A 26,352-nucleotide genomic window follows, 5' to 3' on the forward strand; every position below is an offset into this window, starting at 1 on the left:
GGGGTGCTAAAACATTTGAAGAAGAGAATTCAACAAAGGAGACTGAAAAGTGGCAGAGAGGTAGCAATTACATGAGAACAGGGGTCACAGATGCCAAATGAGAAAAGCAGTTCAGGGAGGAGGGAGTGACAATGGGACAGAACGCTAAGAAGTTAGATAAGCTAAGTAGAAAGAGACTATTAGCAGTACCTCCCTTAGAGCTACTAAGGGGGCGTTTAGCAGGTGTTGTTCTGGCTCTCCTCCAGCTGCCCATGGGGCAGAGACTCCTCAAGGACAAAAGAGATTCCAGCAAGAATCTGCATCCTTCAAGAAGACATAGGCCTCCCCAGAACCCCAGAACTCCCTGCCTATATAGTCTCAAGTCTACCTTCAAGGCCAGCTTGGGCACTCCCCCCAGGTCTACTCAAGGGGAAGCCAAAGGATGATTGATTGCATGGGGTGAGGTCAGAGCAGTGATTCATGAACTGAGGAGTCCATTCTCATGCATGCAAGTCCATTTAAAGTATGGGTTAATTTCCTAGGGCTTCCAAAAGAAGTTGCCAGAAATTTGGTGACCTGCAATAGAAATTCATCCTCTCACTGTGCTGGGGGCCCAAAGTCCAAAATCAAGGTGTCAACAGAGTTGGTTTCTTCTGAAGGCTGAAAGAGATGTGTTTCTTCTGAGAACTTCACAAAGTCTTCCACGCCTATCTTCCAGCTTTTACTGACTACCAGAAATTCACAGCATTCCTTAGCTTGTAGCTGCATAACCCCAGTCTCTACCTCTGCGTTCACATGGCCTTCTCCCCTGTATCACTGAGTCACTATATAAAATCTCCCTCCTCTCTCCTTTCCAGTCATTGAATTTAGGGACCACCTGAATCCAGAATGATCACATCTTGAGATCCTTAACTAAATCACATCTACAAAGATCCTATATCCAAGTAAGTTCACATTCACAGGTACCAGAGATTAAGACCCAGACATATCACTTGGAGGGGTACTAATCAATCACAAAAAGGTGCGAGATATGGTCAGGAAGAAGAGCATGGCTGTAGGCCATGTCAGGGTACAGTTGTCCCTATGTTGCCATATTCCACCAGGAACTGAAGAGTCTAAGAATTTGAAATTCAAACTTGATTTTCTAGGTCTTTATAAAGTTGTATTTGTCAAGATAAAAGAATGGAATATATTTTTTTAATCAATCTGTAAGCTTGATTTATAAGTTCTTTGTTATATGGTTTATACACCACCATTTGAATCCTTGTCTTGGTCCTTGCAAAAGTTAGGGGCAGGTCTGACCATTGGAAAATATGAAGGTCATTAATGACTTGAATGACAAAAGCCTGATTGGAGTGGGTTTGCGAAAGGAGGTAAGGTGAGAAAGTATAGAGGGTGAGCAGAGACTAACAACTCTCTCAAGTTAACTGTGAAAAAGGAGATAAACAAGGGGATGCCTGGGTGGCTCAGTCAGTTAAGCATCTGCCTTCAGCTCAGGTCATGACCCCAGGGTCATGGGAGTGAGTCCTGCATGGGGCTCCTTGCTTAATGAAGAGACTTCTCCCTCTCCCTGCTTGTGTGCTTGCTCTCTCTCAGATAAATAAAATCTTTTAAAAAAAAATCTTGTTTGGGGGATGGAGGGATGGCATAACTGGGTGATGGACATTAAGGAGGGCATGTGGTGTAATGAGCACTGGGTTTTATATAAGACTGATGATTCACAGACTTGTACCACTGAAATCAATAATATAGTACAAGTTAATTAATTAAATTTACAGTTTAAAATGTTTAAAAAATAAAATTAAATTTAAATTTAAGCAAAGGAAGAGAAATGGGAAGTTAGTGGGAAGGGGGTGTGGAGATCAGGGGCCTGTTTTGTTTTAAGATAGGAAATATGTTTACATGTTTGTATATTGATAGGGATAATCTAGTAGAGGAAGAGAAATTAGCAATGTAGGAGATAGAAAGAAAAATCATGGTCTTGGAACAGGTGAAAGTATGTGGCTTCTATAACATGGGACAGGATGGCCTCAGACATGTATGTGGAAAGTTTGTTCACCAGAACAGAAATTAACAGTGCATGTTCTCCGATATAGACAGGTAGACACAGCAGTAAAATGAGCAACTTCTCATCAAAGAGTAGGAGCTGACCATAGTCAAAGTTTTTTTTTTCTTTTTTAAAGATTTTATTTATTTATTTGACAGAGAGAAATTACAAGTACACTGAGAGGCAGGCAGAGAGAGAGAGAAGGAAGCAGGCTCCCTGCTGAGCAGAGAGCCCGATGCGGGACTCGATCCCAGGACCCTGAGATCATGACCCGAGCCGAAGGCAGCGGCCTAACCCACTGAGCCACCCAGGCGCCCCCATAGTCAAAGTTTTGATAGGCAAATAGGACAGAGGGAGAAAGTGCCAAGGGAGGTGAGAGCTTTTAAGGAAGTGATTATAGTCCTGGATCTCAGGATCTAGGCTGGACAAGGAGGCCAGTGAGGCCATGAGGATGAGAGTGGACACTGAAATGGGGATGGTGCCACAGGAGGGTGATAATGTGACAAGAGTGGGAATCTACTAGCTCAACATCGAAGCCATACAGGAATGGTTTAGCGGGTGATCAGAGTTTGATATTAAGTTTTTGTGATGAAATATCAATTATTGTTAGCACTTTACATCCTTAGACACTTCAGAAATATGGTCTCCTTATCATCATCACCCAGCTGAGAGGAAACAAAGTGGGTAATGGGAAATGCTGAATCCCACTGTGCTCTAAAATCCACCAGCGGGTATCATGTGGCTTCTGTGGAATAATGCCATTTGAAGGTTGGCAGAAAGTAGAAACACTGTGTACACTTGCTCAGGGGAGACTAGTGAAGAGATAAATGGGGGCTGGGCTCCAGCCCAAGTTCCACACACCAAATCTTATAGGGGGTGCCCGGAAGAAAAGTTTACACTGTAGGGGACAGTGGTAGCCTCTTAATAGAAATTCTTTGAACTTCCTGTAGACTTTCTATCCAGCTCAATGAGAAAAATGTAGTATCAGAAATGACCAGAGAAAATAATACACCTGGACTTCAGCTACCAGCCTTAAACACACAAGACCCAGTACAACTCACTTCCTGTAAGCTGATCAACTAGAGAAGTTCAACCTTATGATATCTAGAAGACTCAGAAAGCAGCACTTCTGAATGCCAGGGTTGACTTTCCTCCAGTCACCTCTCAATCCAACTGAGAAAAGCCATATCCTTTATCAGCAATGAAAATAGTTATTTTACCAAATATCTATGCCTCAGAGGCTTTGTAATGGAAGATAGTTCATAACTCTTATAATAACCCCTACAGGATGAAATGAGAGAATAAGAGAAATAAAAAATAAAAGATATTATGACCAGAAGGATATTAATCATATTTCAACTTTCTAAAAAAAAGGTTTCACAGTAGTGACCATCCAGTCATGAAATATACGTACTCAGACATATAACTGATTTCCATTCACTTCCGCTCACCTTTTCTTGTGGAGTCTCAGGGAAAAATAGTTAATCCTTCATGAGGCAAAAGAGAATTCATCCAATATCTCCTGCAATAATCTGTGCTTTTAAATTTGGGGCAAGAACAGTGGCTTCTACTAGCTCAGAAATTTCTAAGAGCTCTGACACCACAGAGATGTGAGAAAGAAGGAAGAACAGGGGTTTAAGCTCCTCTGACATTTTTCACAGGATTAAGTATCCTTGGCATAGTTCCAAAAGTCAGACTGGCTCCTTAGCTGATATCATTGTGAGTCAGGCCACAGCAAGACAAGATGAACATGGACCTATATTCAAATTATTCCATGCAGGCATATTCAAGTTAGCAATCAAAGCACTACTCACACTCTCTTTTATACAAAATGAAATGCTACCTCTACTGTGTTCTCTCTGTAAAATGCCACCTATACAGGCTCGCCTTTTAGCAGCATGCTGAGAGATACTAGATAAGAATCACATTTTGCCCTTCAACGGACTAATGGATAAGGAAGATGTGGTCCATATACACTATGGAGTATTATGCCTCCATCAGAAAGGACGAATACCCAACCTTTGTAGCAACATGGACGGGACTGGAAGAGATTATGCTGAGTAAAATAAGTCAAGCAGAAAGAATCAATTATCATATGGCTTCACTTATTTGTGGAGCATAACAAATAGCATGGAGGACATGGGGAGTTAGAGAGGAGAAGGGAGTTGGGGGAAATTGGAAGGGGAGGTGAACCATGAGAGACTATGGACTCTGAAAAATAATCTGAGGGGTTTGAAGTGGCGGGGGGTGGTGGGAGTTTGGGGTACCAGGTGGTGGGTATTATAGAGGGCACGGATTGCATGGAGCACTGGGTGTGGTGCAAAAATAATGAATACTGTTATGCTGAAAGTAAATAAATACTTTGAAAATAATTTAAAATTAATTAATTAATTTTTTAAAAAAAGAATCACACTTTGCCGAAGATTGGTGCCCCTCTAAGTCCATGACCTCTGACTGCCTCTGAGCCCCCCAGCTCCTGCTTTCTTTCTCATAGTACTGCTCATCTTCCTTCTACACTTCTCTCAGCAGCTAATCCAAACCTCTACTTTTCCCAGACATTCTTTCCCTTCACTCTCAGCCAGTGACTTCACTTTCTATATGGAAAAAGAAAAAAGAAAAAAGAAATCCCATGAATATTCCCTCCATGTCCCATGTTATCTATTCTCACCCCCATTCTTCCTTCTTTCTTGATGCACTAGAAGTAGCCTTCTTACAGCCTAAGTTGATCTCATCTCCTTTGCTCTATAGAAAATTGAGTCCTTCCAGGCTCTTTGGGTTAAGGAGAAAATAATGGGAATAATTTCCATAATTATCTCCTCCACTACATCTCCTAACTCTCCCTCTCTCCTGGCTCTGTCTCTTCAGCAGATGAATACGTTCTAGTCTCCCACCTTCTCCCAATCCATTCAGGTAACCCCAATAGAAAAAGAAAATCCTTCCACTCCGAGTTTGTGGAATAGGGTCCATGGTTTTCAGAAGCTTCCTGAAAGTGTATCTAATATTCTGTTATTGCATATGCACATTTTTTGCATTTCTATAGAAACAGGATTGGTGATTTTCCTTGGAGTCTTAAATAGGCTGGTAACCTAAAAATGGTAATGAGCCACTCTAGATCTCTCTAAAATGCAGATCTGCTTGTGTCACTCTCCTAATTAAAATACTTCAATAGCATCCCATTAGCTTCAAGTTACAATCCAAACACTTTCTCATAGCCTGATCTGACCCATGCTGCCCTCTTTTGAGCATTTTTTATGTCCCCAGGCTTCACCACTAGTGAAATGGAGAACCACAATTCAGACATCTCCTTGAAATCAAAACCTATGTCTTAAGTAAAGTGACTTACAGAAACTGGCTTATATTTATTTAAAGTCATCCCCTTAATAGGACCGATTCTTCAGAAATAAATGAAAGGCATTTTCTCAGCCTTATTTAGAGTGGGGACTCTGCTTTTGACTCTACTTTTGTCCCATCTCTGGGAAGGACAAGCATGGTGTTTTGTATTTCTTTTTTTTAATTAACATATAATGTATTATTTGTTTCAGGGGTACAGGTCTGTGATTCATCAGTCTTACACAATTCACAGTACTCACCATAGCACATATCCTCCCCAATGTCCAACACCCAGCCACCCCTTCCCCCTACCCCCTCCACTCCAACAACCCTCAATTTGTGTCCTGAGATTAAGGGTCTCTTAGGGTCTTGTCTCCCTCTGGTTTCGTTCTTGCACAGAACTAAATACAGAGACAGAAAGAGGAAGAGAGGGAAGGAGAAAGGGATAATGAGAAAAATGAGTACCCAAAAAAAGCTGGAGAAATCTAAGATCAATGGACTGTACCAATGTCAATATCCTAGTTGTGATATTATTCAGTAGTTTTGCAAGAAGTTACCATTGAGGAAAACTTGGGAAACTGTACAAAGAATCTCCCTCTACTATATATTTCAACTATAAATCAAATGTGAAGCAATAATTATCTCAAAATAAAACATTTAATTTAAAAAACCAACACCCAAGGTAGATCCCAAGGAGTAAAAACAGAAATAGGGTTTTCAGTTTCTCCACAGAGCACCGGTTTGAACCTGCTCTCACACTGTACCTGTGATATAGTAGAACCTCAGAGAGAAATCACTCTATGAGGTGTCTGAAATGACTGCACACACCAAGAGATTTGGTCTGGGGGACGTAGACATGAACTCCTTCACTATAGAGATTTACTTGGTTTTCCTGCTTTGAGGATGTGTCTACTTCAAACTAAAAGCTGATGTGAGGGCAAAAGTTATACAGGAATTCACTACACTTTTTTTTTTTTTTTAAATAAGAGGGATAGGCTGACCAGTATCCTCCCAAGAGATCATGTCTGCCAGACCTCAGAATATGAAATTATTTGGAAATAGTCTTTGCAAATGTAATTAAATTAAGGATCCCAAGATGAGATCATTCTGGATTTAGAGTAGGCTCTAAATCCAATGACTAGTATACTTCTAAGAGGAGAAGAGTATATACAGAGACACAAAGGATAGGCATATGAAGGCATGGAGGCAGAGATTGGGGTTACATAGCCACACATCAGGGAATATCAGAATCCACTAAAACCTGGAAGAAGCAAGGAGGGGTTTTCCTCTCATGACTTCAAGGGAGCATGGCTCTCTAACACCTTGACTTTGGACTTCTGGCTTCCAAAACTGTGAAAGAATAAATTTGTGTGGTTGCAAGCTTCCAAGTTTATTGTAATTTGTTACAGCAACCCAAGAAACAAATATAGCAACTCTTCCATAAATTAAAATTATTCTGAAATAGAAAGTTTATTAAAAAAAAAAAAAACTGGTATGAGATCTGATAGGTTATCAGCAAGATGGAGCCTACCCTGAAGAGAAAAAAGGCAGAAGCAGGAGATCTTTGTCGGGATGGGGGATGAGGAGAAAATAAGACAGAGGTAGAACTTGACCAGAATACACAAGCCCTAGAAAGAATATCTGAGGTGTCACAAGGACAGTGTTGCTCCAAGAAGCAATGGAACTGGATCATTCAAGCCATTTGGACAGGAGTCCAAGGGACCACTAAAATCTCAGGAGGTAGAAGAGGTTTTGGCAGTAGGAGATGCTAACTTTTATGTATGCCCATCTCATGTAGGGTTTGTACAATTTACCTATGATATAGAAATATTCTGGAGGATCTATAAGAATGGTATGCAGCCCTATGAGGGAATTGATAACAAATTTATCTAATCTTTAAAATAACTGCAGAAAGAAAAGAATACACTTCCAGAACTAACCTTACCCTGCTCATAACCCAGGCTCTCTACTGAGGAGGAAAATCCCAGCTAGTTATTTTGTGCATACTGACAAAGTGATTCTAAAGTTTATATGGAAAAGTAAAAAAGAGGAAGAACAAAGTTGGAGGACTAATACTACCTAGCTCCATAATTTACCATAAAGCTACTATAATAAGACAATATGGTATCAGCTAAAAAATGGACAAATAAGTTAAATAGAGCTACTCTACAACACAGCACTTGCACTCCTGGGTATTTACTCTAAAGATACACATGTAGTGATCTGAAGGGGCATGTGCACCCAAATATTTATAGCATCAATGTCCAAAATAACCAAACTACAAAAAGAGCCCAGATGTCCATCAACAGATGAATAGATAAAGAAAGCGTGGTATATACATAAAATGGTATATTATGCAGCCATCAAAATATGGAGATTTGCCATTTGCAACGACATGGATGGAACTAGAGGGTATTATGCTAAGTGAAATAACTCAATTAGAGAAAGTTAATTATCATGTGATCTCACTCATATATGGAATTTGAGAAACAAGACAGAGGATCATGGGGGAAGAAAGGGAAAAAATGAAATGGGATGAAACCAGAGAGGGAGACAAGACCATAAGAGACCCTTAATCTCAGGACACAAACTGAGGGTTGCTGGAGTGGAGGGGGTAGGGGGAAGGGGTGGCTGGGTGTTGGACATTGGGGAGGATATGTGCTATGGTGAGTACTGTGAATTGTATAAGACTGATGAATCAACAGACCTGTGCCCCTGAAACAAATAATACATTATATGTTAAAAATAATTTTTTTAAAAAGTTTAATGGACAAATATTCTGTTCAATGTGACAGAATAGATAGCATAGAAATAGACCCACACAAATATAGTCAACTGTTCTTTGACAAAGGACTAAAGGCATTTCAATGGAGAAAGGACAGTATATCAGTTTGCTAGAGCTGCTAAAACAAAATGTCACCAACTAGGTGACTTAAAGAACAGATTTCTTTTTCTCAAAGTTCTGGAGGTAGATGCCCAAGATCAAAATGTTGACAGGTTTGGTATCATTTGAGGTCTCTTTCCTTGGCCTGCAGATGGCCGCTTTCTCACTATGCCCTCATTTGGTCACATCTTGGTCTATGTATGTGTCTGGTATCTCTAACTTCCTCTGTAATAAGGATACCAGTCATATTGGGTTAGTGTCCACCCAAAAAAACCATTTTAACTTAATTACCTGTATCTGTCTCTAGATATAGTCACATTCTGAAGTACTAGGGATTAGGGCTTCAACATATGAATTGTGGGGGGACACAATTCAGCCTATTAACACTAGTCTTTTCAACAAATGGTGCTGAAATAGCAGGACATCCACATGTCAAAAAGAAAGAAGGAATCTAGACACAAGCTTTGCAACTTAGCAAAGTTAATTCAAAAGAGATCTTAGACATAAATGTAAAATAGAAAACTATAAAATTTCTAGAAGATAACATCAAAGACAATCTAGGTGACCTTTGATTTGGCAATGAGTTTTCAGATACAGCATCAAAAGCAGAATTCATAAGAGAAATAATTGACACACTCAGATTCATTAAAAGAGAAAATCTTGTTTCCTGAGAAAGACACTGTTAATAGAATGAAAAGACAAGCCACTGATCTTTGTAAAACACACCTGATAAAGTACTTATATCCAAAACGTATAAAGAATTGTTAAAAATCATCTGTAAGAGAACATAAAACCTGGTTTAAAAGTAGGCAAAATATCTGGGACAGACACCTCAACAAAGATATACAGAAGGCAGGGGCTTCTGTATGGCTCAGGTGGTTGACTGTCTGCCTTAAGCTCAGGTCATGAGTCTGGGGTCCTGGGATCCAGCCCCACATCAGACTCCCTGCTTGGTGGGGAGCCTGCTTGTCCCTCTGTCTCTGCCACTCCTCCTCCTTGTGCTTTCTCTCTTGCTCACTCTCTGTCTCAAATAAATAAATAACATCTTTTTAAAAAAAAGACATAAAGCAAATAAGCACAGAAAAAATACATGCCATCAAGGAATTGAAAATTAAAAGGGAGAAATCACTACACACCTATTTGAATGGCTAAGTTTGAAAAAACAGCATCAAATGCTGGCAAGAATGTGGAGCAACAAGAACCCTCCATTATTGCTGGTGGGGATGCAAAATGGTACAGCAACTTTGGAAGAAAACCTAATACCAATAGTTTCATACAAACATAACATACTCTTAACATACAATCCAGGAATTACATTCTTGGATATTTACACAAATGATTGAAGATGTATATCCACACAACAATGTTTGCGCACAAATGTCTATAGCAGCTTTATTCATAATTCCAAAACTTGGAAGCAACCAAGATGTCCTTCAGTAGATGAATGGATAAACAAACTGTGGGACATCCATATACTGGAATATAACTGAGCAGTAAAAATAAATGAGCTATCAAGCATGAAAAAACATGGAGGAGACATAAATGCATATTCTAAATAAAAAAGCCTGTCTGAAAAGAGTAAATACGATATGATTTTAATTATATGGTATTCTATGGGTAGCTAGCTGGTTCAGTTGTTGGGTATTTGACTCTTGATCTCAGGATCATGAATTCAAACCCCACACTGGTGGGAAAGCTTACAAGGCAGGAAGAAAAGGAGGGAGGGATGGAGGGGGAGGGAAAGAAAGAGACACACACACACACACACACACACAGAGAGAGAGAGAGAGAGAGAAATAAAGAAACAAAGAAAGAAATAGAATTCTAGAAAAAACAAAATTGCAGAGACAGTAAAAAAAAAAAAAAATTAGTGATTGTGGGGCACCTGGGTGGCTCAGGGTTAAGTGTCTGTCTTCCCCTCACTTCATGATCTCCAGGTCCTGGGATCATACCAGCATCAGGCTCCCTGCTCAGCTGGAAGTCAGCTTTTCCTTCTCCCTCAGCCTCTCTCCTCTGCTTGTGGTCTCTCTCCCTCAAATGAATAATGAGTAAATAAAATATTTTTTTTAAAAATCAGTGATTGCCAAAGGTCGTGGGGAGGGGTGAATAAGTGGAGTACAGAGGATTTTTAGGACAATGAAACCATTCTCTAAGACATTGCAATGCTAGATGCATGACGTTACCATTTGTCAAAATCATGGAAGTGTACAACACCGCTGTGAACTACATTGTGACTTCCAAAATTCACATGTTGAAGCCTTAACCCCCAATGTGACTATTTTTGGAAATAGGGCACCTAAGGAGGTAATTAAGGTTAAATGAAATCGTACAGGTAGTGCACAGATAGGATAGGATTAGTGTCCTTATTTAAAGAGACACCAGGGGGCACTCTGTGTATGTGTGTCTCTCGCCCTCTCTCCCTCTCCTGTCTCTCTGTGTCTCTACCTATCTATGTTTCTGTCTCTGTGCTTGAGCACAGAGGAAAGGCCATGTGGGCCCAGAGTGAGAAGGTGACTTTTTATAAGCCAGGAAGAGAGCTTTCCCCAGAAAATAAATCCTACTGGACCTTGATCTTAGACTTTCAGACTCCAGAACTATGAACAAATAAATTTCTGTTGTTTTAACCATCAAGATACCTGTCATATTTTGTTAAGGCAAGCCAAGCAAACTAATAAAAAAAAATAATAGTAAAACTCGTTGAGGGGTGGAGGATAGATGAGAACCCTGTACCTTTTGCTATATTTTTCTGTATACCCAACAGCTGCTGGTGGAGAAAAAAAAGAAAAGAAAAGAAAATCTATTAATTTAAAAAAAAAAAAAAAACCTATTTAACTGAGAACTTTTGGGACTTTTACTATACAGTATATGTTTCATACAGATTAGAATCTGACCATGCTCTCTAGCTATAAATATATCACCATAAATTAAGAGTTGTTAGTTGTGTCTGTTCATCAAAGGTTTTTATCTTTTTGGTCTTTTTTTTTTTAATTTTTTTAAAGGTTTTATTTATTTATTTTTGTGAGAGAGAGAGAGCACGCATGCACATACCCAGGAACAGGAGCAGGGGTTACGGAGGGGAGAGGAGGTGCAGAGGAAGAAGCAGACTCTCCTGTTGCACAGGGAGCAGATGCAGACTCTATCCCAGGACCCTGGGATCAGGATCAGAGCCCAAGGCGGAGGCTTAAGTAACTGAGCCATCTAGATGCCTATCTCTTTGGTCTTTAACGAAAATACAACTTTGCTGACAAGGAAAAAACGGCTAAAATATATTTGGCTTTTTAAATTTTTCCCAAGTTTTTAATTAGATTCGAGTTAGTTAACATATAGCCTAATATTGGTTTAGGAATAGAATTTAGTGATTCATCCCTTACATATAACACCCGGCACTCAAAATACTAGTATCAGTCAAGGTTCAATCTGAAAAGCAGAACCAGGGTCCCTCTACCCCCACCCCATAACAAAGAACTATCCAGTCCAAAATTCTGCGAGTTTCTTAATCTCCAAACAGAACATTTTTGGAGCAGGGTGGGGCATGTTGATTTGCACATTACAGGATATTTAGCCACATATCCGAATTCTGCCAACAGGATGCCAACAGCAAGCCTCATGCTTGCACCATTATTCCTCCCACTCCCTCATTCCCATCAGGATAATCAGATGTCTCTAGATGTCTCTAGAGATCACCAAATGTCCCTTAGGGTTCAACATTATTCTCTACTAAGAACCACTCTTGTGAAGGGATTTGACACAGGGATTGTAGGAGTTGGTTAAGCAGGCTCTGTAAAGGCTAGTGTCCCCAAATCTGATGACGGAGCTTGAAGTCCACAGGGAAGGCAGTCAGGAGGGAAGATGGAGGTATAGTGGGGACGACCAAGTACAAAGTGAACAACGCATCTGGTGAAGTCCAAGAAACTGAAAGAGGACCTGGAGAAGGTGGAGTGGTTGCACTTCCAACAAGGTGCACCAGCAAATAAGTGACCAAGTGTGTAAGCTACAAGGTGGTCACTGCTTCATTTCCACCCTAATAATCTTGCACAAGAATATCTCCTGTGGCCTGTCCTAACTGGAAATTCACAGGAAAGGAAATTCTGGGAAATGTAGTTCAGTCCAGTCAACACACTCCAAAGCCATCACAAAAATAGTTTCACTTTAATGTTACAAAATGAAAGTGTTCAAAGCTAATTGAGTAATCTCATTATAGATTTTATTTATTTTCAAATGATCTTCAAAGAAAAACATAACAATACTCCAGTGACTCTGCAGGGACCTTTAACAAATCATACATTTTCTACAAAATATCAATCTGCTTAGTTTATAATCAAATTCTGTCTTATATATCACCTGCACTGTGGCCATACAAAAATCAGACTTTTAAAATCAATTGAAAACTCAGTATAATACCTACAGAATATTTACAATTTATATTCACAGAGGTTAGCTGCTAATGACAAGGAGGACTGATACCAAAATGTAATCTAAATGAACCTCCCATTTGCTCCTACCCTTCCCCCTCTCTGCTAAGTATCTAACTTTATCTCTTTGAGGTAATTTTGAATGGCCCATATTTACATAATGCATCTGCTATCGATTTTTTCATTTCCAGCTAATCAGTTTAGAATCCATCTGCCAGAGTCTGAAGGTGTCCTTGCTGGAGCTAGTTACAGACTCTTCCTTGTGAATGATCACGTAGATTAGGAAAGATGGTGTCCTCTATCTGATATATAAAATCTTAGTAATTTAGGAAGTTTTCTCATAATGATCTACTTAGAACATTAAAATATTAATATTTTAATAAAGCAAAATCCCTGTGGGACACCTGGGGGTTCAGTGGTTAAGATTCTGTCTTCAGCTCAGGTCATGATCCCAGGGTCGTGGGATTGAGACCCACATCAGGCTCCCTGCTCCATAGGAAGCCTGTTTCTCCCTCTCCCACTCTCCCTGCTTGTGTTTCTTCTCTGTCAAATAAATAAATAATCTTTAAAAAAAAAAAAAAACCTGCAAATAATAGCACAATCTCTCTTGCTTCCCCTTTGTAAGGTTTCCAAGAGAATGGGGACTGAGATGTAACTGGAAAACAACTTAGAAGATATTATCATACTGGTTCAATAAAGTCTTTGTGAAGGTGTCCCCATCTGAAACAGACTAGGACTGGGAACTGCCTGACTCACATTGGGTGGACACCCATGGAGTTAACAATGCCTCCTCTAAAATCCTATGAGCCAAATATTCCTGCCCTCCTGTTACCCTGGAGCCTTAGGGGGTTCTGGCTACCAGAAGGATGTGTTCTGATCAGCAACATATTTTACAGTAATATGGATCCCTCTCTATCAAGATCATATCCTTTATTTTTCTGTCAGTGAGACTATAAACTTCGAGATAAAAGTATAAAAAGAATGCCAAATGTACATGTCCTCATTTTCTTACCTGCCAAAAGAAAATCATTTCTCCTCAAGAGTTTCCAGGAAAATCAGGGGTGCTTTCACTAGCCAATGAGTCAGTCCTGATTTATGGTTAACCACTACAAATGGCCAGGCCAAGAATCCACAGCTTCAAGCCTCAACAGTCTCTCAGAGGCATCATTCTGAGACGGAACTCTTCTCCGAACACCAGCGCCCAAAACTAGGTAATTTTAAGATTTATTTATTTATTTATTTGAGAGAGCGAAAATATGTGTACAGGAGGAAAGGGCAGAGAGGGTCTCAAGCAAACACCGCACTGAGCACAGAGCCCAACACAGTGTCGGCTGCTCAAAGGACTGTACCACACAGCCACCTCGGTAATCATTCTATTGTGGGTAGAACCAAACACCAGGTTTCACATCTGTTCCCTAGAAGGAACTCAACTTATGTAAATGGTTTAGGGGTGAAGAGGCATGTCCCCTAATTTCACTCATCAGCATTTATTTGAACCCCAGATAACACAACTTATTACACTTGTTTTTATTTCTTCCCTCTTCTTCAACAAATGCCAATAATAGAGATGTATAAATTGCATCTACGTTATTGCTAAGGAATTATTTAAAAGTAGATGCAGGGGTGCCTGGGTGGCTCAGCGGGTTAAAGCCTCTGCCTTCAGCTCAGGTCATGATCCCAGGGTCCTGGGATTGAGCCCCGCATTGGGCTCTCTGCTCAGCAGGGAGCCTGCTTCCTCCTCTCTCTCTGCCTGCCTCTTTGCCTACTTGTGATCTCTGCCTGTCAAATAAATAAATAAAATCTTAAAAAAAAAAAAAAAAGTAGATGCAATAATTGAATTTCATGACATGACTTTTCCTGCCATTTTCCTGTGGATATGAGCTTCCATTTCTTCCTCATCTGTAAAATTGGGGAAATAATAATAATAATAATAATGCTTAGCTCACAGATTTATTGAAGGATTAAATAAGTTAATATGTGCAAATTAATTAGAGAAATGCCTGGTATGGGAAAAGTAATCAATAAATGCTTCCTGTAATTATTATTGTCAAAATAATAATAGATAGGGAAGGGTGCCTGGGTGGCTCAGTCAGCTAAGTATTTGCCTTCAGTTCAAGTCATGATCCCAGGTCCTGGGATCGAGTTCCACATTGGGCTCTCTGCTCAGCAGGGAGCCTGCTTCTCCCTCTCCCTCTGCCCTCCACTCCTTCTGCTTGTGCTCTCTGTCAAATAAGTAAATAAAATCTTTCAAAAAAAATAATAGATAGGGAGGATGGATGATGGAAGGAAGGCCGAGAAGGTACAGATTCTGTGGGACATCTGGACACAGGGCTCCTTGGTCCCTAAGCCCATTGCATTAAGTTCCTTGAGCTCATATAATTTACACTTTGTACAATGCTAAACATTATTTAACTGAGAACATTATAAGGCCTGGATACTTCAGTAAATCAGTCGCTGAGAACAATTATGATAAAGCTCATTTTTTAATAAAAGAAACCAGTAAACATTCAAACAGTCAAAATTTTCTCACATTTATTTTATATTCTATGCTTTGTCAAAGTTTATGTGGGTGGAAATTTTCTGTGGATTAAAAAATCAGGCAAATGTGGCAAAATAGGAACAAATTTTAAATCTAAATGATAGTATTAGGTTTTCATTATACTATTACTTCAACTTTTCAGTATGATTAAAATTTTTCACAATAAACAGTAGAGAAATGACAAAATTTAAAGTATATCTTACAGCTACTAAAAATCTAGGCTGGGGTACCTGCGTGGCTCAGTTGGTTAAGTGTCCAACTCTTGATTGTGACTCAGGTCATGATCTCATGGTTGTGGGATCAAGCCCCATGTTCAGTTATGCACTCAGCAGAGAGTTTGCTTGAGATTCTATCTCTCCCTCTCCTTCTGCCCCTCTACTCTCTCTCTTTCTCTCTCTCAAATAAATAAATCTTTTTTTTTTTTAATTTAGGCTAATACTTGTGGCTTTTTAAAAAAGATTTTATTTCTTTATTTGAGAGAGAGATCATAAGCTGGGAGAGGGGCACAGGAAGAGGGAAAAGGACAAGCAGACTCCCCAATGAGGGTGGAGCCCGATGCAGGGCTTGATCCCAGGACCCTGAGACCATGACCTGAGCCAAAGTCAGAGACTCAACTAACTGAGCCACCCAGGTGCCCCCAATATTTATGGCTTTTATATCTATAATGCTGCATACTGTTAAATGGTAACATAATAATAACCTTTATACACTATAAAATCTTTAAATATACCTCCTGAATCACCAAAGATTAATGATATTTACATTTTTAAAATAAAGGTAAAATTAATAAATAATTTTGGTTTTTATAACATTGTTTAAAGATTTTATTTATTTATTTTTAAAGATTTTATTTATTTATTTGACAGACAGAGATCACAAGTAGGCAGAGAGACAGGCAGAAAGAGAGAGGAGGAAGCAGGCTCCCTGCTGAGCAGAGAGCCCAATGCAGGGCTCAATCCCAGGACCCTCGGATCATTACCTGAGCCAAAGGCAGAGGCTTTAACCCACTGAGCCACCAGGCGCCCTGATTTTATTTATTTATTTGACAAAGAGAGAACAAGCAGGGGGAGCAGCAGAGGGAGAGGGAGAAGCAGGCCCCCCTGCTGAGCAAGGAGCCTGGTGTGGGGCTCCATCCCAGGATCCTGCAATCATGACCTGAGCTCAAGGTAGACACTTAATCAACTGAGCCACCTAAGCACCCCTGAACACTGTTTAAATAGAAAAATTGGAGACTTCAAGCATATCAACAGAAAACAGGATAAACTATGGTACATCTATACAATGGAATATTACACAGTCTTTAAATAAGAATGAGGAAGTAGTATATATGCTGATATAACAAGAATGCCAAGATATATAGTTAAATGAAAAAAGAAAAGAATGGATCAGTGTGTATGGAATACTCTTGTTTGCCTAAAAAAGAAAAAAACTTTTATCTGTACATATAATTCATATATGTATATTTAATAGCTCAGGAAGGATATCCTAAACATGGGTAAATTGGAAGGAACTTGGTGACTGAGAAATAAAAGTGAGAGGAAAACTTCTAGATTATCCTCTCCTGAAAGCTTTTGAATTGTAAGTCACTGTATCACTTACTTTAAAAATAAATAAAGCAAACATCTTAAAATAAATATTTAAAATAAAATAAATAGAAAAATAAGATAGGTGAGCAGCATATTTTAATTCATACTTGGAAAAGTTACAAAATTAACATGAAACTAATACCTAAATGATTGAGTAGCAATGATCAGTACCACAAAACTGGCAAAACCAATCCGTTCTTTTTACATAAAGGTGAACAATTAACAGACCACTTTGTAAGGAAAGCCTGGGAAGAAGACTAAAGGTCTCAGTTAAGTAATGAAATCACCACGATCATTGTCCATTTTCAAGATCTCAGGAGTTTCTGATATATGGGTTTCCTTCAGGAGCACAGGAAACTCCTCAGAGTGGTCACCTGACCTTTGCCCATTCCATATCACACCATAGCCCAGGGTTAGCTCTGGCTAGAGAACATAAACTCCAAAATCAGTTCCAGTACCACCTGGTCCCACCATATTGTCAACTCCAAATCCAACATTTTTTTTAAAAAGATTTATGTTTCATTCAAAAGAGAGAAAGAGGGAGGGAGAAAGCACACCTGAGCCGGAAGAGGGGTAGAGGGAGAGTCTTTAAACAGACTCCCCGCTGAGAGGGGAGCCCAACATGGGACTTGATCTCACAATGCATGAGACCATGATCTGAACTGAAATCATGAAAAGGACACTTAACCAACTGAGTCACCCATGTACCCCACCAAATCCAACATTTTAGATTCCTTTTTTTTTCAAATTTTGGCAAATTTTCAGTCATTTTCCCTATTTGTTTGTTTATGCCAGACACAAACTTCAGTTAATAAAGAAATCTTTTCAGGGCGCCTTGGTGGCTCATAGGGTGCCTCTGCCTTCAGCTCGGGTTATGATCCCAGGGTCCTGGGATCGAGCCCCACATTGGGCTCTCTGCTTAGCAGGGAGCCTGCTTCCTTCTCTCTCTCTACCTGCCTCTCTGCCTACTTGTGATCTCTGTCTGTCAAATGAATAAATAAAATCTTTAAAAAATAATAATAAAGAAATATTTTCAAACCTTGAATACAAATTCAGATATTTGCTTTACTCCCATTCTGGTTAAAATTTTGAGTATCATAAGTCTGTCATGTCCAAATTCACCCACTGACAAAGTAATAATCCTTTGTTCTAACTACCTGGGGAGACTTCTGTTTTTACATGGCTCATACTTATTTAGATAGATGATATAGATATAGATGATATAGATATAGATACAGATATAAATACAGATAGAGATAGATAGAGATAGAGATAGATAGAGATACAGATTAGATAGATAGATAGATAGTAGCTGCCTCTGTGCTGGTTTCCAGTGACCCCTATCTCCTGGTATTCACACCCTTGTATAATCCCCTCCCATTTAGTATAGATGGGTTTAGACTCATTTCTAACAAAATATAGCATAAGGATGTCACTTCAGAGATTAGGTTATAGAAAGATTATGGCCTCCATTTTAAGGCCTCTATCTTTCTTCCATCTAGATCATTTGGCCGAGGGGGTAGTCACTTATGTTGTAAGGCTGCTCTGTGGAGAGGCCCATGAAAGTGAGCTTGGAAAAAAATTCTTTAGTCCCAATTGAGCCTTGAGATGACTGTAATCTTGGCCAAGAGCTTGACTGCCATCTTGTGAGAGACCTTGAGCAAAAGGCACCCTGCTAACCTATTCCCAGATTCTTAACCCTCAGAAACTATGAGATAATAAGTGATTATTATTTTAAGCTACTAAGTTTTGGGGTAAATAGTCAGTGATAGAAAATTAATAAATGCTAAAACTATTAAAGCTGAAATTTAAATAAACTGATGCAATACCTGATACATTCCCTAAAATACAGTATATCTGTTGTCAAAATAAGATAAATAGCAAAGAGTATATGCTTAGTATGTTAACTGACTGTGTGATACATGATTAGAAACCTCATTTTAATAATGCAATAATTAATTAAAATAATAATCACATTTTAAAGTAATGAAGACCTTGGAATGACTTATCAAAAAAAATGAAATACTGTTTATCATAGCAAGTTTTGCATATTTTTACATTCTATATGTAAAAATCCTTGTATAATATTAATGTATTAATAATCTCTGTTTTTGCATAAACATAATCACTAATCCCCAGTTCTGCCAGATAATAAACAGTTTACTGAACCTGAAATTCAATTTGTAGATTGAAATTTTATTTCAGTCATAATTCCTCTCGAATCAATGCCTGAAACACACTTGATATAAAGAATGGGGCATGAGTGCCCTCTTGTGATAGAATAGGCATTTAAATGCATTTGTAAACATTTTTCAATTGTCTATGATATGATTTGAACCAAATCATTTCACAAACACAAAACGCCCTTTATTGCTAGGCCAACTTGTATCAGTATTTTAAGTGTGGAGAGGACAAGTACCTGAAGAACTTAGCTAATGTCAACAGACAACATGAAAAAGTCACACTAAAATTTCATTCCTTCAATTGTTCTTATTGCTACAACAAAAGCTGAATATAACAGAGGCTCTTTCAACCAATCATCACTTAACTATCTCACAAATCTTCTCCATTCCTAACTAGAGACTAGACAGGATCCCAGAACAAGAGTTTCAGAACCAAGCAGGTAGGTTCCAGTAATGCCTCCACTCTCTAGGTCTCACTGGGTGAAGTGTTTACTATCTAGGGGTCATTGTTTGATCCTGAACCTATTTATGTCAACTGTACTTCTATTCAAATTATGTAATTAAATTAAATAATGTGAAAAATAATGTTTTATTAAAAGAAAAATGAGGTGTTACTACATAAAAAGATAACAAAGTGGGATCCTTTAGAATGACTTTAGAAAAGGTATTCAAGAAAAAAACTTTGAAATTATACATAAGTAAGAAAACTATAAAAAAATTAAGAATAGAAGTCACAAAAACCCAAAGGAATTCTAAAACCAACAGCATCAAAACATCAGCAGACTACTTAAAAAATAAATTCTAATAAAAGCTTTGAACTAGGGGTGCCTGGGTGGCTCAGTCAGGTAAGCATATGCCTTCAGCTCAAGTCATGATCCAGCAGGGAGCCTACTTCTCTCCTCCTCCATCTCCTTCTGTCTGCTGCTCTGTTTGTGCTCTATCAAATAACTAAAATCTTTAAAAAAAAAAAAAAAAAAAAAAAAAGCTTTGGCCTAAAATCAAAAGACTGGTATAATATTCATTTTTACATTTTATACTAAAATAAAATATTTTAGGTACATATTATATTTTTGAGTGATTTTCTATTTTAATCAAATGTTTTGACTCACTGAGTTTGAAAGATTTTTTTCCCAAATGCCCATATTTTATATATATTTAGATAAAAGCTTGTATGGAATATGAATTTGGACAGATTTTAAAATGAATTTGGGTCTGTGGGCCTGAAATATAGGAAATCTGTCTCTCATTAAATATCACAAAATAAATTCCACAGCATAGTAAAGGGATCATTCACCATGATCAAGTGCAATTTATCCCTAGGCTGCAAAGATGGTTCAATGTATGCATAACAATCAATATGATTTATTACAGGGGCACCTGGGTGGCTCAGCGGGTTAAAGCCTCTGCCTTAGGCTCAGGTCATGATCCTGGGGTCCTGGAATCAAGCCCCGCATTGGGCTCTCTGCTCAGCGGGGTGTCTGCTTCCCCCTCTCTCTCTGCCTGCTTCTCTGCCTACTTGTGATCTCTCTCTCTCTCTCTCTCTCTTTGTCAAATATATAAATAAAATTTTAAAAAATATATGATATATTACATTAACAAAATGAAAGAAAAGAATCATGATCATCTCAATAGATAGAGAAAAAGCATTTGGGAAAATTTAGCATCAATCAGCAATCAATGAAAACTCTTAAAAATTAGCCATAGAAGGAATATATCTTAACATAAGAAAGGCCATATATGTGTATATATGATATAATACTATGCAGCCATCAAAAGAAATGAAATCCTGCCATTAGCAATGACATGGATGGAATTAGAGGATATCATGCTCTGCAAAATAATTCAATCAAAGAAAGACAATTATTATATGATCACTCTGATATGAGGAATTTGAGAGGCAGGGCAGGGGGTTGTGGGGGGTAGGGAAGGAAAAAATGAAACAAGATGAGATCAAGAAGGAGAAAAACCATAAGAGACTCTTAATCTCACAAAACAAACAGGGTTGCTGGGGGGTTGGGGGGATAGGGATAGGGTGGCTAGTTATAGACATTGGGGAGGGTGTGTGCTATGAAATGTGTAAGCCTGATGAGTCACAGACCTGTACCCTTAGGGCAAATAATACATTATATGTTAATTTTTTAAATACTAAAAAAAGAAAGAAAGACTATATATGACAAGTCCATAGCTAACATTATACTCAATGGTAAAAGGATGAAAATTTCAAGATTAGGACCAAGACAAAGGTGTCCACTCTCACCACTACTATTCAACAGAGTACTGGAAGTCCTAGCTAGAGAAGTCAGGTAAGAAAAAAGAAGATCAAAATAAGAAAGGAAGAAGTAAAATTGCCTTGATTTGCAGACGACATATAATATAGACAATCCTAAAGACTCAACAAAAAAAACTGCTAAACCTAATTCATGAATTCAGTAAAGTTATGAGATATAAAATTAACATACAACAATCAGTGGTGTTTCCATACACTAAAAATGAGATTTCTGAAAAAGAAATAAATCAATCCTATTTACAATAGCATCAAAAACAGTAAAATACATAGGAATACGTTTAACTAAGGAGCTGAAAACAAGAAGACATTGGTGGAAAAGATTGAAGAAAATACAAATAAGTGGAAAGCTACCCTGTGTTCTTGGATTGGAAAAATTAATATTGTTAAAATGTCAATACTACTGAAAGCCATTTACAGATTCAGTACAATCTCTATCAAAATTCCAGTGGCATTTTTTTTACAGAAGTAGACAAAATCCTCCTAAAATTTATATGAAGCCATAAAAGAATCTGAAAAGCCAAAGAAATCCTAAGAAAGAACAAAGCATGAAGTATCACTCTTTCTGATTTCAAGCTATTCTATAAAGCTATCGTCACCAAAACTGCATAATACTAGCATAAAACAGACCCAAATAGGCCAATGGAACAGAATCAGGAGCTGAGAAATAAACCCAAACATATGGACAACTAATATTTGACAAGGGAGTCAGGAATACTCAATGGAGAAAAGACAATCTCATCAAAATGGTGCTGGGATAATTGGATATTCACATGTAAAAGAATGTAACTGGACCTGTATCTTGCACCACTTACAAAAATTAACTTGAAACGGATTAAGTACTTACAAGACCAGTGCTCTAACCCCTGAGCTACGGAGCCTGGATTAAGTACTTAAATGTAAGACTGATATCATGAAATTCCTAGAAGAAAATATAAGAACAAAGCTCCTTTACAGGGGTCTTGGTAGTGATTTTTTGTATATGACACCTAAGCATAAGCAACAAAATCAAAAATAAACATTGGGACTAACCAAACTAGAAAGCTGCTGCACAGCAAAAGAAACCATCAGCAAAGTGAAAAGGCAACGTATGGAATGAGAAAAAATATTTGCAAACCATATATCTATCTGATAAAGAGTTAATACCCAAAATATATAAAGAACTCTTATAACTTAATAGCAAAAAAGTAATAATCTAGTTTAAAAACGGGCGAAGGACCCTAATTGACATTTCTCCAAAAATAATATATGAAAGGCCAACAGGTATATGAAAAAGTACTCAACATTACTCATCATTAGAGAAATGAAGATTAAAACCACAATGAGATATCACCTCATGCCTGACCACAAGAGAGCAGACTTGTGGTCAAACAGAGGTGGGGGTGAGGAGTAAATGTTTTTCCTTTATTCTTCTTTTCTTTTTATTGTGTCTATATGAGAAGATGGGTGTTAGCCATAAAAGAAGTGAATGAAGCCATAAAACCTATTGTGGTCATCATTTGACAACATATGGAGACTAAAACATCACCCTCTGCACCTTAAATGTAGACAGTGATGTATCCCAATTATTTCTCAATAAAACTAGGAGGGAGATCAAACCATAACATCTGGCGCTGATATCTGGGAATATTTGTATAAAGTTTTGACTCCTAAAATTACACTGCTTTTACATTACACTGCTTTTACATTACTGACATCAATATTTGATATAAAAGGTTTACACAGATAACAAATGTCTGGAATCCTCACGAAAAGAGTGCATTTACAAGTCTGAGCACAGTTTTTTGTGGTGATGTGACCAACTACATCAGATAAAAGGGCTTCTACCTCATTTTTTAAAATCATTTTTTAATTACCTAAGAAACTGTGAATATAACTAGCCCAAACTAATGTAAATGCCCAATGTTTCTTTAAATTGACATTAATATTAAAATGTTCAAGCACCTACTATGAATTCCTTCCATTTTTCTCTTGAACTTACACAGTAAGTTTACACACAGTAATTATCACATTGATTAGCAGATTTTGATATATAACTGTCCTACTTTGGATTCCATGAAAGAAAATAATAACCGAAGTGCCATAGTACATGTATTCATGTATCATTTAATCAGTAATTATTCAGCCTCTGCTATATGCCAGGCTCTGTTCTTAGCTAAAACAAGAATAAAACAGATAAAAATTCCTGGCCTTGTAATGCTTGTGTTTTGTTAGGGGATATATATATATATATATATATATATATATATATATATGGGATATATATATATATTAGGGGATATATAGATATATATATATATATATATATATCTCCATAAAAGTTAGATAATGTGCTAGAAAGTGATATGTGCTATTAAAAAAAAGAAAGAAAGAAAGAAACAAGGTAGATGGGCCAGGGCTGCAATTCTAAATAGGCTGGACTGGGAAAACCATACTAACAAGGTCACATTTAGGTTAGGACCTCTAAGAGGTGAGGGAATAAGTCAGGAAGAAATGTGGAAGAAAGCAATACATGCCAGGAGAGGCACAGCCTTGACACAGCCTAGTCATAAAGCAGTTTCTATAAGTTGAATGACAGTATAACGTATGTTTAAAGGAAGATATATGTATTAGACAGCCTGTGGCATAAGCTCTTCTGCATTCTTTTCTATTAAAAAAAATACTTATCTGCTACCCTAAAGTCATGAAAACAAAGTGGTGTTTTATTTTTCATAAATTTATAACAGCATGATAGTGATAAAAGGACCCTGGACTCTATACATGAAAAAGTCCAGCTGCAACTTCTGATCCACCATACACACAATATTAGGTGGCAACAAGAAGCTAATGAACATGAAAATAGAGAAATACAGGAATCTAAATGAAAATATTTGTCCATTTTCATCAAAGTCAGGTTTAAAAAAAAAAAAGAGTATCTATAGTCTTTCCAAGTTCAGATTCATTTAGTGAAAGAATGAATAAGCCTTGAACCTCACTTCCTGGAGTTTTTTCTGTCCTGGGGAGTTTTCTGTCCTGGATACAACTTTGCATAGGTACATGTTTACCAAGTCACAGCTATTAAAGTCATGACCTTAAATGCAAAAATGAAACTCATGATAAAATCTTTAAAAATAAACAGGGGGCGCCTGGGTGGCTCAGTTGGTTATGCATTTGACTTCTGCTCAGGTGATTATCTCAGGATCCTGGGATCAAGTCCTGCATTGGGCTCCCTGATTGGTGGGGAGTCTGCTTGTCCTCTCTCCCTAGCTCTCTGTCCACTCAGACACTCTCTCATGCACTCTCTCTCAGATAAATAAATAAAATACACTAAGCAGTAAGTTCTTGTCAAGATAGCAGGAAGCTTTCTGTCCCTTTCTGCCATTCAAGATATCAAAGTAGGTGGGAAACCTGGGTGGCTCAGTCAGTTAAGCAGCTGCCTTCAGCTCAGATCATGATCCCAGGGTCCTGGGATAGCTCCCACATAAGCAGAGGGCCTGCTTCTCTCTCTGCCTGCTGCTCCTCCTACTTGTATCTCTCTGACAAATAAATAAATAAAATCTTAAAAAAAAAAAAAAAAGATGTCAAAGTAAGGATGTAGTGAGCCTTCTGATGTGAAATTCTGGATTTCCCTGGGTGTTCATGTAGGAGCTGTAACACAGGAGCCAAAACTCCATTTATCATCTCTGTGAAGGGGATCAAGGGACAACTGAACAGACTTCCTGCTGCTGGTGGGGTGACAGGGTGATGGTCACAGTGAAGAAATGCAAACCAGAGCTCAGAAAGAAGGTACATCCAGCAGTGGTAATTCCACAATGAAAATCATACCAAAGAAAAGATTATGTGTTTCTCTATTTTGAAGATAACACAGGGATCATAGTAAAGAATATAGGCTCTGTTATCACAGGACCAGTTGCAAAGGAGTGTGCAGACTTGAGGCCCAAAATTGCATCCAATGTTGGCAGGACTGCATGATGCTTTGGTGTTTAAAGATTTATTTCTTTATTTTGAGAGCAAGAGCATGACAGCAAGAGGGAGAGGGAGAGTGAGTGAGAGGGAAGAGGAGGTTGTAGGGAGAGAGAGAGAGAATCCCAAGAAGACCCCCCCACTGAGTGAGGAGCCCCATGCAGGGCTCTGTCTCACAACCCTGAGATCATGACCTGAACCAAATCAAGAGTCAGATGCTTACCAACGGAGCCACCCAGGCATCCCTCTTTGGTGTATTTGTTTTAAAAAAATTAAAAATTATTTGCTCTCCCTTGTACCCCAAAAAAGAGAGCAAGGACCAGCCAGCCCTTTAAAGAAACATTTCTGTAAGTGTGGGAAGAGAGCTTAACCATCAATTTATTGGATAACTTTACATAAGTCACTTGCCTTTTTTTGTATCTATTTTCCCTTTCTTTCTAATGGAAATTATAATATTTGTCTTACCCACTGCACAATGTTAATGTTAGGTAACATGTGTTAAAAGTCTCTGATTAATATAAAGTATTATGTCTCATCATCATCATCATTAATCAATTACTGATTATCTACTATAATTAAAGCAACATGATAAATGTTTATTGGAGACTGAGAGACAGGCTACAATAAAAAAAATAATAAAATTTAATAATACCTGCCCTACCCATGGAATAAGATTAGAATTGGATGAATAATGTAGGAACTTCATAGAAGTGTATGCAAATACTAACATTGTCTGAAATAAAGCCAAGAACTTAGCAAAGATTACAGCTGAAATTAATTATTGGGTAGTACTGAATTCTTGGAGATTATATAAAATGATGCAAAAACTTGCCAGGAACATCCACTGAAAGGGACTGAGTCTTGAGAGAAAGGCAACACAGCAAGTAAGTAAAAAATAATGAACAAAAATTTAAAAGTTATTTTATAGGACAAACTAGAGATATAACCAAAACAATATTTATAATAGTGAGAATTTCATCAGTTGAAGGGGAGAAACTTAGTCTTGGTTACATGTAAGTTAGCTTAACAAAGTAGCCACTATAATTGGGGTCCCAAGTTGTGTTAGATCATTCAAATGGAAGAGCGAGATCAGGTAAAATCACTCAAGAAAATGCTTTTCTGGATTGTAAAATTGTTAATCTAGACTTCTAGAGAAGATGGTGGAG

At 38.0% G+C, this 26,352-nt stretch overlaps 1 pseudogene; it reads left to right on the forward strand.

Annotated features, from left to right (window-relative positions):
- The first annotated feature begins 1,292 nt into the window (after positions 1–1,292).
- LOC131834577 (large ribosomal subunit protein uL14-like) lies at positions 1,293–25,195 on the forward strand (annotated as a pseudogene).
- Positions 25,196–26,352: the final 1,157 nt, after the last annotated feature.

The sequence above is a fragment of the Mustela lutreola genome, chromosome 6, assembly GCF_030435805.1.
Source record: "Mustela lutreola isolate mMusLut2 chromosome 6, mMusLut2.pri, whole genome shotgun sequence".
NCBI lineage: Eukaryota > Metazoa > Chordata > Mammalia > Carnivora > Mustelidae > Mustela > Mustela lutreola.